The following is a 13,365-nucleotide window of genomic DNA, read 5'->3' on the forward strand; positions in this document are numbered from 1 at the left end:
TTTCTTCACTATGACACATTTTCTCTAGAATCTCATAATCTAGTTTTAGCCTCTGTTCTATAGTTGCCCATTCATTAATGATGTCTGTATCATAAAATTATAATTAGGAAGCTAATATCTAAATTTTAGCTTGACAGGGGGAGAATTCATGTGTAAATCATGGTGGAATGAAGACACAAATACAAACTAAACATAGATATCTATAGTAAAATGTTGCAATATAGGAGAGGTACTCTGTATGCAGAGAGTTAAGAAGTATGACCTTTTTATTTCATTTACTGGAAACTACTAAACCAGTAAAAACTTGGGAAATTTAGTTTTCTATAAAAATGATTTTACAAGACATTTTCCATGCCACTAACAATGAGTGAGGTGAACTTGCATGTTCATTTTGAATTTATGACCCAAGTTGTTCTTTTGAACTCAGATTGTGGTAGTGGGGCCTCTGCATGGAAGATTCATGCAATTGTAATGTGAGGCTGAAATGAATTTTAAAAGGTTATCTATTTCATTCTTATTTCTTTTTCTTCTCATTTTGGCTGGATCATTCCAGGTGAATAAAGTTTTAAGGCTATCAGAGAAGAAAGCTCATAGCCTTCTACTAACTCTAATAACCTTTCATTTTGCTCTATGCTCTATTTTAAATTTATACTAGCCTTACTGGAGGCAGCTTGTAGGAGAATTATCGGAACAGTAGGAAACCCTGAAACTATATCAAATGAAAACAGTTGAAGGAATTTTAGCTAACTAGGAGAAGTAAAGCAATTTCTTAAGTGTATAAACAGATGTGAAACAGTGAAGGAGAGGACATCTATGATAATGGATTAAAAATTATAGGAAAACATATTTCAGTGATATATTAAAATAATTTTATAGCAATCACTGACTATTTTCCCTATTCAAAGGTGATATTGAAGAAGAAATTAAAGCACTAAACAGATATTTGCACTAAAAGATGGCTCCCTTTGGAATTCCCTGGTGGCTCAGTAGGTTAAGGATGTGGTGTGGGTGAATCCCTGGCCCAGGAACTTCTGCATCCTGCAGATGTAGCCAAAACAAACATCAAACAACAAAGGAGTTAGCTTCCATATTGTAGACAATTCATTTGAACCTCAGGAAATTTAATTTGTACAACCTAGGGAGAGTTATTTAAGTCAGAGATGAAACTTAAAACCAGTCGATTTCAAGTCCAGTGAGAATGGCATTATACCTAGCCTCTGATGTTCAGAGTTTTAGTCAACCACCATCCCTTCATTTTTGCATAGGAGACAACTGAGTCCCAGACTGAGATGAGAACTTGCCTAAATTTGCATGGAAACAGTTTATCATCAGGTATGGCTCGTGTAAATGTCAAGTTACTGAAATTAATTTGTTGGCAAAAGTGGGCTGAATAATAGTTGGAAAATTCTCAAATATTGAAGTGAGAAGACCTGCAGAGGTCACATATCTCACATTCCACATAAAGCTCCCTTCAATAGCTTGCTTGACAAATGATTGTTCAGCAAGAGTTTAAAAGTTAATATTCCTTGTGAATATTCCTTTTCATGTTTGGTATAGAGCTTTGTTATATTGAACTGGAAAACAGTCTTCTTTTATGGTCCAACTTCTATACTCAAGGTCAATATAGAATGAATTTGTCTTTCCTTTTTATGCCACATCTTCAGACTTTGAAGCTGTCACAACTGGTAGAGTATTTTCTCTTTAATTTATTGTTGGGATTTTTGTTGTTCTTGATATTTTTATTTATTAAATTTATAGTTGAAAAAGTTAAAACTCAAGTGATAGAACCCAAGTACATATCTTGAAAAACTTTATTAGTTTTTAAACTATTCCTGTGCAAAATAGAAGTTAAATATCAGAAAGAATGTGCACCAAGAGAAATTTCACTTCATTAATTGTAAAGTAGGAAGTGAACAATGCCTCTTATTCACCACCAGAGGTCTTCAAAAGACCTATTTTAGCTGCATCTCCGCCAATTGAGGAGGAAAAAAATACCCAAGGAAGAAGCTGACAGGGATTCTTAGCAAGTAATTTACTCAAGAACTTAAGTAATTATTAGTGCCTGTGGCCTAAAGGCTCAACATTTCCTCTAGGTAGACTTCAAGCCAAGAAAACAAAAACTAATAAACAAATCCTCAAATGCAGAACAGTTAAATGTGTTCATTTATATTTTATTTTGATTTATTGCCTAATCACTTTAGTTTGTGTTGAGAACTTCTGAAGATAATTGCAATGATTAAAAATTTCTTATCAATATTATATGGAAGTGGAAACCCACTCTCATTTATATATGTTTGTTAATACACTATATATTGTAAATGTGTAAAATATCCTAATTTTGCTTTTCCATTTCAAGATTAAGAATGTGGGTTTTTAACTCCTTTGACTTATCCTAAACAATTGGGAACCAAAGCTAGGCAAAACTTTGTTATCAATTTAGGAGAACGGCTCCCTGTTTGGATTTTAAAAAGAAAGTCAATGACTTTAGATGAACTAATGGATCCTGTAATATGCCTAATAACTTGAGTAACATTTGTCTAATTTCACTGGTACTTCGTTCCTTATGGTAATTATTTAGTTTAATATTTATCGAGAGTCTGTTACGTGCCTGCCATTTTACTAGTGACAACATAAATAAAAATTGCAATCACACATGATCCTGTTCTCAAAAAAACTCACATTTTAGTGTAGGTAAAAAGGCGAATAATTGCAATTCACCTTTATAAATGCCACGTTAGAAAGATGATAATAAGGGCAGTGGGAAACAAAGGGTGGGTCCCTAACTTAGGGAGAATCAGAAGATTTCAACAAAGAGCAGACACGTGAATTAGGTGTTGAAAGACAGAAGGCAGTCATGTAGTAAAAAGTGGAGGGAAAGAGCGCAGTATTTCATGGAAGAGAAAGAACAAGACCAAAGCAAAGCTGGAGGCAGAGGAGAATATAACAACTGGGAAATGATGGCAAGTGATGGAGAAATATACCTGGCTCTGTAACCCCAGCTAAGCTTTTTGCTTTCTATAAATAAAATGAAATGGAGAAACACATCCTTGATTGTTTTATTTTGAGGGTAAAGAAAAGGCTAAAGTGAAAATGTTCCTAATTCTTATTTGTAGTTTTAATCATTAACCATGTACAAATAAACAGAGGTTCCCTAATCAATGTCCAAACAAAATTTTAAAAAATAAATTCACCCAATGATCTGAAAAACAATTAAAAAAAATTTTTTTTTTTTTGCTTGTAATGAGAACTTTTAAGATTTACTCTTTTTTTTTTTTATTATTTTCCCACTGTACAGCAAGGGGGTCAGGTCATCCTTAGATGTATACATTGCAGTTACAGTTTTTTCCCCCACCCTTTCTTCTGTTGCGACATGAGTATCTAGACATAGTTCTCAATGCTATTCAGCAGGATCTCCTTATAAATCTATTCTAGGTTGTGTCTGATAAGCCCAAGCTCCCATCCCTCCCACTCCCTCCCCCTCCCATCAGGCAACCACAAGTCTCTTCTCCAAGTCCATGATTTTCTTTTCTGAGGAGATGTTCATTTGTGCTGGATATTAGATTCCAGTTATAAGTGATATCATATGGTATTTGTCTTTGTCTTTCTGGCTCATTTCACTCAGTATGAGATTCTCTAGTTCCATCCATGTTGCTGCAAATGGCATTATGTCATCCTTTTTTATGGCTGAGTAGTATTCCATTGTGTATATATACCACATCTTCCGAATCCAATCATCTGTCAATGGACATTTGGATTGTTTCCATGTCCTGGCTATTGTGAATAGGGCTGCAATGAACATGCGGGTGCATGTGTCTCAAAAAAAATTTTTTTTATTCTAGTCCCCATCCCCCATTTTTTCTTGTGAACGTTTTCTTTTCCCCTTTCCCTTTTGTTTGTTGTAGGTTGGCAGGCTTCAGGCTTCTTTTATAGTCATAACAGTACTGCCCAAAGGGACTTAACACAATTTGATCATTATTATGTTCATCGATCTTGGTTCATCTTGTAGTAATACAGCTGCTGTTGTCTTTGGTTTTTTGATAGTGTACAAACGTTAAAGAAAGAAAACACTGGATTCTATAGGGTGTTCCTGTCGTAGATCAGTGGTTAATGAATCTGACTAGGAACCATAAGGTTGCAGGTTCGATCCCTGGCCTTGCTCAGTGGGTTAAGGATCCGGCGTTGCTGTGAGCTGTGGTGTAGGTTGCAGACGTGGCTCAGATCTGGCATTGCTGTGGCTGTGGTGTAGGCCGGCAGCTACAGCTCTGATTCGACCTGTAGCCTGGGAACCTTCATGTGCCACAGGAGCGGCCCTAGATAATGCAAAAAGACCAAAAAAAAAAAAAAAAAAAAAGAAAAGAAAAGAAAAAAAGAAAGAAAATGCTGGATTCTAGAGTCTGAGGCTTTAGATTCCTGCTCTTGATGAGATTCAGTATATCTATTTTATTTGTTTTTTTCTCTTTTTTTAATGAATTTTATTACATTTGCAGTTGTATAACGATCATCACAACCCACTTTTATAGCATTTCCATCCCAAACCCCTAGCACATCCCTCCACCCCCAACCTGTCTCATTTGGAAACCATAAGTTTTTCAAAGTCTGTGAGTCAGTATCTGTTCTGCAAAGAAGTTCACTGTGTCCTTTTTTTAGATTCCACATGTAAGTGATAGCATATGATATTGGTGTCTCTCTATTTAAATTTGAATAGGAAATAAAACAGACTGGAAACTCCTAGCCAGTCTCCTTCCCCTCATCTAATTTTCCTCTGCCTGGTCAGTCCTTCTGCGGACTCCTCTTTGTCTGACTCCTGTGTAGGATCTCCATGGGACCACTCATGATGGTTCACCATCCATCTCCCTAGGCTCCTTTCTTTCCTTGCTCCACTCTGCTCCAGTCATTCCAAATTTCTCTCATTTTCACTTCTTGACATTTTGGATAACTTCTGGGCCTTTGTATAGGTTGTTTCATAAACCTGGACATCATCTTCCTTTTCTCCCATCACTTCGTTGTCTGTCCTTACAGTAAGATAAGGATCACACTGAAGAAACTACCGTGTAACAAAAAAGACTCCATTTCCTTTACAGTAGTTATCTCTGCACATCTAATTCTCCCTAAATTATGAAGGGCAAAGCTCTTTTCACCATGATATCCTCAGTATGTGGCTTGGTGAGTGTATTTATGTTGAATAAATGAACGAAGGAAGAGCTCTAGAGAAATAAATGGTTATCAAAATGATCATATAAATGATGGAACTATATGGCTCAACTTTTTAAAACTCGTGAGCAGGTTAATTTCAAATCAAGATGTTTTAATATAAATAATCTATGTATCATTAGTTTTCTCTTATGCTTTAAATTTTAAATTCCAAAGAAATAGAGTTCTTATTTTTTCAAGGAAGTCTGATACAACATTTGAATACATATTTTCACTAGGAGTTTGTATAAGCCAGTTGGTTTCATCTTCGTGCTTTCACTTTTTCAAACGGAAATATGTTTACTAGCACCTGTTGAAAGGAGAGTAATGAATATCTCTGGCAGGCTCTTGAGTCCTATTGATGCTTGAGAGAGGAAATAGGAAAAGATCCATTTTTTTCCCCCTGCTATGCTTCTAATGATGAACATACATAAATACAGTTTTAACACGTTTGAGCTCATCTATCAGTGCCTCTTTCCAAGAAAGCCAGTTCTACTTATTTTGTTCCTTGGGGAAGAGCAGTGGGTGAATATGTGGACTAAACATTCCACAGAGAAGTTGGAGTTCGCATCTTGGCGCAGCGAAAACGAATCCAACTAGGAACCAGGAGCTTGCGGGTTCTATCCCTGGCCTCGCTCAGTGGGTTAAGGGTCTGGCGTTGCCATGAGCTGTGCTGTAGGTCGCAGATGCGGCTCTAATCCGGTGTTGCTGTGGCTCTGGCATAGGCCAGCAGCAATAGCTCTGATTAGACTCTTAGCCTGGAAACCTCCATATGCCATGGGTGCAGCCCTAAAAAGAGACAAAAGACAAGAAAAAAAAAAAAAAATTCCATAGGGAAGTTAAAGGCCTCTGTGATGTAGACTTTCACTTCTGGGCTTCGATACAGAGATTGCTCTTTGTTTTTGTAGCACTTTATTTGATAACTAATATTTGTGAATAACTCACTTGTATACTTCATGCATTTTGAATGTTGGTATTGAATAAGGAGACTGAATCCTTTCTATCAGCTAGACAGGAAGTTCATGTGTTATTAGCCTCCTCTAACTCTTCCTTTGAATCTAACCTGGCATTTGGTAAGGACACATTTAAGCATGTTGAAGAAACATTTAAGCCTGGTTAGGTTTTTCTATTCACAGGAAAAACATACCAGAAAACACTGTAAGAAAATGAACCAGTACTGCAGTGAAAACTCTATTATTACTGAAGCAAACCTTTAAATTTGAACTTCTTTCCTTCTGTTTATACCTGATTTGATTTTTTTTTTTTTTTTTTAGAAAAGTTTTTACATCTACAAGCTAATTTTTAGTTATCCATGTCTGGAACTTATAAACTACTACTGGCACCACCAGATCCAGCCTATCCCTTGTTTTTGTCAATAAATTTTATTAGAACGCAGCCACTCTCGGAGTTCCTGTCATGGCGCAGTGGAAACGAATCCGACTGGGAACCATGAGGTTGCGGGTTCAATCCCTGGCCTTGCTCAGTGGGTTGAGGTTCCGGCATTGCCACGAGCTGTGGTGTAGGTTGCAGACACAACTTGGATCTGATGTTGCTGTGGCTGTGGTGTAGGCCGGCGGCTACAGCTCCAATTTGACCCCTAGCCTGGGAACCTCCATATGCCAAGAGTGCGGCCCTAAAAGGACAAAAGACAAAAAAAAAAAAAAAAAAAAGAATGCAGCCACTCTCATTTACTGTCTAAGGCTACTTTTGTGCTACAATAGAATTGGGTAGTAGCGACAGAGACTATATGGCCCCAAAGTCTAAAATATTTTTTATATTACTTTGTCCAGAAACAGTTCTCTGACCCCTGATTGTAGTTGATGCTACTCAGTACAATTTTATTGACCTATAACCTGTTATTATTTATAATTTGTTCTTTTGTGGTAATGCTGTGTTATACATTAGAATGTTACAACATACATTACAAAAAGGAGATAGAAATGAAGATATAAATTGGTGTGCATTGAATAAAAAATAGGTTAAAATATGTATAGGAATTTTTATTAAGATAAAGATGAAATTAATAAAAGACAGATGAAATAAAGAAAATGAGCAGAATGAATAAAATATAAATATCAATATTATAAATATCAAAAAAACTCTTTTTAAGCTTTTTTACTATGACATGTTTACTATCAACTCCTCACAAAAAGGAGTTTCTAATTAGAACAGAGTTAATACTACCTGTGAAAATTGGTATACTTTATCTATTTTAGAGCAGAGAAATTCTACCAAGGTCAATTAAGATAATTTCCCCTTCTTAAGCTCTAACATTGTTATTTGTGTCATTTGTACTGTAGTTCCCAGTAATTAAAACAGCAGGTTACAGATGGGTTATTTCAGCATGGGCACACTTGTCTTCTTGCCCTCCAGTGAGATGGACATTGTCTAACGTAGGCGCTGCCCATTGTCCCCAGGCAAGACTCCCTCCAATTGTCCTTGGACAAGAAAATTAGCCTAAATAGATCTCTCTTATTTGTCTCATATGTCTTTCAAATAAACTATATTAGTAACTGCCAGCTGAGTTGCTCCAAACAGGAAAAACAATTCAGTAATCTTAGGCTTTTGATGTCAACCTGACATAAAGTTAAAAAGAAAAAGATTCTGTTATTTAAGAAAAGAGTTTCTTTGAAATGCATATTTGCCTGTAAACTTTTATTTTTAGGTTGACGAAGAAATCACATTCCACTGAAAATTCTCTAGTTACTGTACTCCATAGCAATATCTACCTAAAGAATGGTAGTTAGGAAAAATGTAAGGAAGAAAGAGGAAAGACGAGAAAGTTTCAACACAAGGTGCACTGTTTTTGGAATGGGAAGGCAGGGTATTACTTATTTACTTAAGGTTGTGCAAAATTTGCAGAAAGATCTTAATACTTATTATATATGTCCCTTAGATAAGCCAATGTTTTGCTCCTTTCCATAAGCAGGAAACCATTTCCTTCCTTTTCCCCCTATGTCAGTGAGTAGAAAGTCCAATAGGACTTTCTAATGCATGATGGAAAATTCTGTTTTAAGTCATGATTTCCATGTGATAAATACGTAGTTTAGGGAGTTCCCACCGTGGCGCAGTGGTTAACGAATCCGACTGGGAACCATGAGGTTGCGGGTTCGATCCCTGGCCTTGCTCAGTGGGTTAAGGATCCGGTGTTGTCTTGAGCTGTGGTGTAGGTTGCAGACACGGCTTGGATCCTGCGTTGCTGTGGCTGTGATGTAGGCCGGTGGCTACAGCTCTGATTGGACCCCTAGCCTGGGAACCTCCATATGCCACGGGAGCAGCCCAAGAAAATGGGAAAAAGCCAAAAAAATAATAATAATAATAATATGTAGTTTAAATTATGTATCAATATGTTTGAGTCCTCACAAATGCGTGGCACTATCCCAAGTTCCTTTAGACACGTTTTTTGGTTGAGAATTCCTGAAGTTTTCATCAGCTGCTTTGGTTTTACCTTTTTTTTTTTTTTTTTTTTTTTTTTTTTTTGGTCTTTCTAGGGCCGCACCCAGGGCATGTGGAAGTTCCCAGGCTAGGGGTCTAATCAGAGCTGCAGCTGCCAGCCTACACCAGAGCCACAGCAATGCGGGATCCCAGCTGCATCTGTGACCTACACCACAGCTCATGGCAATGCAGGATTCTTAACCCACTGAGTGAGGTCAGAGATCAAACCCACATTCTCATGGATACTAGTCGGTTTGTTATCTGCTAAGTCACAACTGGAGCTCCCTAGCTGCCTTGGTTTTAGATGTAAATTTCTTTCGTAACTGATGGTCCTTCACGTAGCTTCTACTCTCCTGTTGACCTGTACTGCTTTGCCACTTCCCCCCCTCACCATCTGTCAAAATCCTCCCCATCCTTTCAGACCGTCTTCAAGCCCCATCACATTAATGAAGACTGTTTTGATCACACAGCCTTACAGGCTCTCTCCTTCCTCTGCTGTCATAGCATTTATTACCAACTCCACTCATAGGCTTTCTCTCAGACTGTCTTGTATTTCCCTTACCTTTAGTAAATGTCTTATTTGTCCTATTGAATGATGAGCTTTTAGGCCAGTGACTGGGTTTAATGCTTTCATGCCTTTCCTTATGGTACCTTGAATATACCGGTTACTTAAAAATGACTGAAAAGACAGTCTCATACAAGATATAGTATCTTGGATAGTCACCTTTTAATATTAAGATCGCAATACATGTTTCTGTTCAACAATAATTCCAATTAAAAAAGAAATCATTTGCACATATGGAACTAGAGGAATAATCTTTTCCAAATCATGATTGAGTGCACATGAATTAAATACTCTAAAGAAGATAGTTTTATGCAATGTCAAACCTAAGAGCAATTCTGTATTTGTCTATGATTTTTATGGAAACATGCTGAGGCTTATTAGGCTGAAACCCCTGTATTTAATTTTTCAAAATATATAGGAATATATTTCTCCTTTGAAACCCAGTTGTGAGAAAACTCCTGTTTGCATCTAGAAAAGATGGAGAAATATCCAGGTCAATATACATGTGTCTCACAGTCAGAGGATGAAAATCAATGTAGTAATAAGTACCCGGATGTTGTATGACAATGTTTTGAGTTTTAAAAAAGGGAAAGTAGTAGAACATTTAGCTCTAAATTTATCAATGTTTTAAAATTTCAGTTTCTTCAGTTATTTTTTTAAGAACTCAAATTAGGCCTCATCTACAGTGTTATTAATTTAGAGTGAAGCCTAATACAGCATTTTGGAAAGCACATTATGCAGGCATCATTATGAAATAAAAGCAATTAGTATAGTGGAGAGTCCACGCCTCTGCTGGGTATTTAGATAACCAACTCCATGCCTATCAAGCAACTGCGGCCCAGGAAGCAGGTATAGTGTTTGCCCAAGGCCATGCAACTGAGAAACCATGGAGCTGGGCTAAAAAGGTAGGTGCATCTGATTTCCAAGCAATGCCTTTTCTGTCTTGTGTTACCTTTTACAAGAATGAGTTATCAGCATTTAGAAATCTTGCTTGAGGAGTTCCCATTGTGGTGCAGTAGAAATCAATCCAACTGGTATCCATAAGGATGAGGGTTCGATCCCTGGCCTCACCCAGTGGGTCAAGGATCCTGCACTGCCACGGGCTGTGGTGTAGGTCACAGTTGCGACTGGGATCTGGCATCACTGTGCGTGTGGTGTAGGCTGGCAGCTGTAGCTCCGATTCAACCCCTAGCCTGGGAACATCCATATGCTGCAGGAGTAGCCCTAAAAAGCCAAAAAAAGAAAGAAAAATAAATCTTCCTTAAAAATCTGCCCTAAACAGACCTTTAGAGGAGATAAATTTATAACTGGACTGTGTATTCTCCACATATTCATAAGTAGACAAAAAGGAAATTTGTAAATACACTTCAAATTACCTTCAAAAAACTTTCTAGACTATTACATTTAGAATGAAAAAGCAATGAGGTCCTACTGTGTAGCACAGGGAACTATATCCAATCTCCCGGGGTAGACCATGATGGGAGAAAATATAAGAAACACATACATATATATGTATGTATGTATGATTGGGCCACTTTGCTGTACAGCAGAAATTAGAACAACATTGTAATTCAACCATAATAAAAAATTTAAAAAATCTTTCTACATGCAGCCTTTGGAAAAAGCAGGGTCTACCATTTAACAAAAATCATTAACCTTTGAAAAGAGTATGGCATTTCTAAATCATATTCAGTGTGTTCTCCATCTGACCTCTGAATCCTTGCCTGTTGTATTTTCGCTTAACTTGCTTTTATCCTTTTTAGAAAGAACAATTTCCTTCTAATGGATTTTCTTGTAGGGTTGAAACTCAGTTCAATAGGAATCAGACTCTCAGAACTGCAAGAGACCTTAAGGCAAAATTGAACCTCAACCATCATTTTACTGAGGAGTAGAAAGCTGACAGTCAGTGAAGTGAAATGATTTATCTAGTCTACTCTCAAGTCAGTGCAAATCTCTGACACTCTGCATCTTAACGAGACACTCAAGAGATCAAGCAATCATGAAGTGGATTGACACTTCATTTTTTGGTATTTGTTGACCAGATTGACTTAGAGCCATCATTACTAATTCATTGTTTGAAATGCTATTTTTAATATAAACGCCATGGAAAATTGAAAGATGGCATATCATATAGGAGAGTAGATATTATTATACTTCAATATCAGCTTTAGGCTGCCTTTGAGCCTCACCTTTCATCCACTTTCCCCTGGTTTATTGTAAAATTTATCATACACTTCATGCCTCTACAGTTTAGCCCCTTGTGCTGCTGTATCTGGAAATCCCTTCTATGTGTTGACTATCTAGAAAAATTCCACTTATTCTCCCTTTGCACATCAGTCTTACCCACACCTTCCCTTGACCTTGGCAGAATTAATTTTCCACTTGTCTGTGCTATCATATTAATTTTTGCCTTTATTATAGTGTTTATACTTTTTTAATTACTATTATTTCTTCACTTATCATTCCTGCTCCAGGGCTGGATTTTGTTCTAATCACCTGAAGATCCCACATGACAACATAATGCTATATGCATAGTGGGGGCTGCAAATGCATTCCTCTTGAATGAATTACTTGTGCAGCATGGTCTTTCAAAGACAATGCCCTGAAAGAAAAAATAAAGTCTGAAAATTAGGGTTATAAGTGGGATCACATGATCTGATAATATCACAAAATTTGCTGTCATTCTTACAAGGTGAATTTTGCCTAGTCACAAGATTTGAAACTAATGCTTTATTTTCTGTGGTCTGTGTTTTAGGTTCTTTTTTTGGTAATAGAGATTTAGTAGTATCCCCAGTTTCTTGCCTGGTTGTCATTTTGCTAATGACATTAATTTAGCCGTCTGTTGACTCAAAAATAAGCTTCTGATTGCTCCTAATTTGATATAAGAAATTAAGTCGATGGTAAGCTTAAGTTATAGGCCTTTACATCATTTCAATTTTGGTAGATCTGAGGTTTAATATAGTACCACACACATACATAACTCAGATCTACTATGAATAAATCATAACTGCTCATATTTGTCGAATAAATTCACATACAGATGATGTTCTGAAAACTAAACTTCAGCTGTAGGATATTAATTTGATAGATTATATTTGTTTATCAGTGCAATTGCAATCATCAATATACCCTCCCAATCTTAAGCATGACTGAGATGACACTGGTATCTTCTTGTCCATATTTAGAGTTACATAATGCACAGCTGTTGGTGATTAATCACAGTTTGTAATGGCTAGTGAGTATATTCTGTACTCAGAATAGCAAAAATGCAATTTTTTTTTTGTGTGTGTGATCCGAATAAAGACATTTTAAACAAATGTAATGCTGATTTATCAGTTTCCAATTCATTAATGGGGAGCTTTTGCTTCCCCAACGATTGAAATCAGTGAAACATCTGTAAGTATACTTATATTGGGCTTGGTGGAACTCGTTTATGTAACAAATTATAGTTGCATAATCTATGACTGAAACAATGCTTAGGTGTATAAAATGAGTTATTTCCTTAGAGATTCTCAAATTGTGCAGGAGGCAGGTGCTTGAGTGTCCCAGAATTCAGGATTCTTTAAAGGAATTTCTCATAGGTCTGCTATTTTTCTCTGCCATTTCAGCAAGTACAAAAATGATCCACCATTTCAGTAGCTCTATTGCAAACCAGATTGTCATTGAATGGACTTAGATTTATTTTAACTGTTTATCTTCACCCTACTGCACTGCCAGAGTCCAAGTTTTATGTATTTGTGCATTACTCATAGCTAAATTAGAGTTAGCCTACCTAAATATTTTGATTAATATGCTACATATAATAGTTCTTTCCTCTCTTTTTTTAAGCAAAGTATTTCTCTCACAAATCATCACTTTTTTAAGGGAAATGCAGACACTATAGTTAATTAAATGCTACTACAAAATGAATCATCTTCATTGCCAGTTAATCCAAGGTATTGTTACATTCCTTTAGGAGAAATTCCATTCTCTGTTTTGAGAAAAGTTTCTATGAGTGCCTAAAAGACATTTCTGCTAATAACTGAATATATGTTTCCAAATGTCCCCAGCTTGCCAGATTATGGTACCTAGGTCATTCAGCTCTTTCAGCTGATTTAATTAACTGTGAAGCTTTTTTCATATAGAACATGAGATGTTATATTGCTCTCATTGAATCATCATATAAGTCAAGGGAA

General features: G+C 36.5%; 1 protein-coding gene across 10 annotated transcripts in view; it reads left to right on the forward strand.

Moving 5' to 3' along the window:
- Positions 1 to 13,365, forward strand: part of MRPS30 (mitochondrial ribosomal protein S30) — a 248,226-nt gene that overhangs the window by 49,775 nt on the left and 185,086 nt on the right. For 7 of the 10 annotated variants that reach the window (XR_014831225.1, XR_014831227.1, XR_014831222.1 and 4 more), the window contains one exon: positions 1,266 to 1,332. The exons of 1 other annotated variant lie outside the window; for it this stretch is intronic. The gene's annotated coding sequence lies outside the window, so the exon portion shown is untranslated. Of the gene's footprint in view, positions 1 to 1,265; positions 3,045 to 13,365 lie in introns of those variants that run through there. 2 more of the 10 variants (XM_021076949.2, XM_021076951.2) reach the window with 1 other exon arrangement.

The sequence above is a fragment of the Sus scrofa genome, chromosome 16 (genome assembly GCF_054392235.1).
Source record: "Sus scrofa isolate SSC_HxYL_T2T_F1_AM1 chromosome 16, Sscrofa_HxYL_maternal_Yorkshire_Landrace_v2.0, whole genome shotgun sequence".
Taxonomy (NCBI): domain Eukaryota; kingdom Metazoa; phylum Chordata; class Mammalia; order Artiodactyla; family Suidae; genus Sus; species Sus scrofa.